Genomic DNA, 1982 nt, shown 5'->3' on the forward strand with positions numbered 1-1982 from the left:
CGGCTCTGGGCGGCCCGAGGGCGCGCGGTGGGGAGACCGCGCTCGGCCCGATCCTCCGCGCGGGGCCGCGCCTATACATAGTGTACAGGAGACATCGCGTGTATTTTTAACGTCCCCATATTTCTGTGACTAGAAGCGCAATAGACTTCTCTGCTCATCGCCTTCGAGCTCTCCCGCTGGGGCGGCCGGGGGAGGCGGCGGCCTCGGGAGCCTGGGTTTTCCTGGACGTCCGCGAGTTTGGGAGCAAAAGTGCTTTCGGCCCAGGCGGGAGTCGTGGTCCTGGCCCCTCCACACCCCCGTTCCGCTCTCGCCTCCTCGTCCTTTCCGCGCGCCCCTGGCTTCCGACCCTTCCCGCAAGTTCTTTTTGGAGATGGGGTGAGACCAGCGTCCGGCTTTTCCTGGATTCGCCTCCCAGCGGCTGCGGAGACGCGCGCAGCGCTTCTCGGCTCCCAGCGAGCGGGAGCCAGACCCGGGAGGGGCTGCTCAGGAGGGGGAGGGGAGGTGTGGGGCTGAGAGACTGAGGAAGCCCCGCCCCCGTGCCTTCATGGGGAGCGGGCATCTCTCCGAGTCCGCTAGTCGCCTGCTCTCCCTATCCCATGGCTCCTCGCCAAAGACTGAAACCGGGGAGCTGGAGGCCTTTCCTCCTCGGAGTTGCGTCCCTGGGACAGGCGAGGGAGGAGGGGAGGCGATTTGGGTTTAGGGGCCAGACCCACCGGGGAGGCCCCAGCGCCGCTCCTGAAGTTCCCTCACCTGTCCCCACCCGGCAAGGGCAGCTCCGGCCTCGGGGACCCAGCCGCTTTCTACCGCGTCCCGGGGCCGGGCCTTGCTGCCCAGCAAAGGCCTCTAGCGGCGTCTCCCAGGCACCCAGGCCGGGGGCAGGGCTGGAGTCGCCATGTGCTTTGTTCTTAGCGCCTCTCTGCCCTCCTCCAACTAGGACCCAAAGCCTCTGGCTTCTCCAACTCCAGTCCTTGGCGCTTCTGCTCCACGCAGCCCGGTCAGAGGCGCCATCTATTCCTAGAGAAGGCGCATTGGGCGGGCTCCCTTCGCCCAGGGCACGTTACTAAGGGGGACAGGCACTGCATGCTCGTTCCAGCGCCCTCTGGGACTGGGTTCAGTACCTCCAGCTCCAGGTCCCCGACATTTGCACCTAGTTAGACATCCAGCCCACCTCCCAGAGCTGGGGCTACTGAGTACTCCTGACCTCACCACCTCCTTCCCTCTGAGCCCAAGGCAGAGAGCTGGAGCTGTTGCCGTCTAGAGACTGGGTCAGGTGTGGCTGGAGGAAGGACTGTCTGTCCCTTAGGCCAAGGCCGTCTGAGATTGGATAAGGGGGATAGATGGACTCTTCAGAATGTTGGAAACATTAAGACACCAGGCCCCTCGCCCCCACCTGACCCCTTCCGGGTCTTTCAAAAGACCTCTGAGAACCACAGCTGGGTCTAGCCTTCCAGGGGCCTGAACATCCCAGGCTAGTCGGTGGACTGGGCAGAAGGGGAAGGGGGCTGTATCAACACCAATTAGGGAACCAAAGTTGCACTATCTGGGCCCAGAATGTCTGGTTGGCAAAAGCAAAGTTTCTGTTGATGAAGACAAACGTCCCACAACAAAACCCAAGTTTTCTGTGCTACATGTGCAATATTTGTTATGAATGTTACAAGTCATTCATCAAGTTATCTTTATAATCATCGTAGCTAGATGTTTCATGTCCATCCAAGTGACTTTTATTCTGAGTGCAATATTTCAATAGCCTCGTAGTGATACCTAGTGTTGCTTTTGTTTTAGCCGATCTATGTGCAGGGCAATGCAATGAAGTTGAAACCCCTTGTAAATAGGAGAGGTTGCAAACCAAATCAAGATTATTTATTACTATTATTAGGCCTGCCTTTACTTTTCAGTGTGTTTCAGTATTCCGCATTCTGCCTCAGTATTGATCTTGTGTTCTTTGTGCCAATATGGAAAGGAGCGCGTTGGTTCTTTCCTTT

Source organism: Suricata suricatta, chromosome 12, assembly GCF_006229205.1.
Source record: "Suricata suricatta isolate VVHF042 chromosome 12, meerkat_22Aug2017_6uvM2_HiC, whole genome shotgun sequence".
NCBI lineage: Eukaryota > Metazoa > Chordata > Mammalia > Carnivora > Herpestidae > Suricata > Suricata suricatta.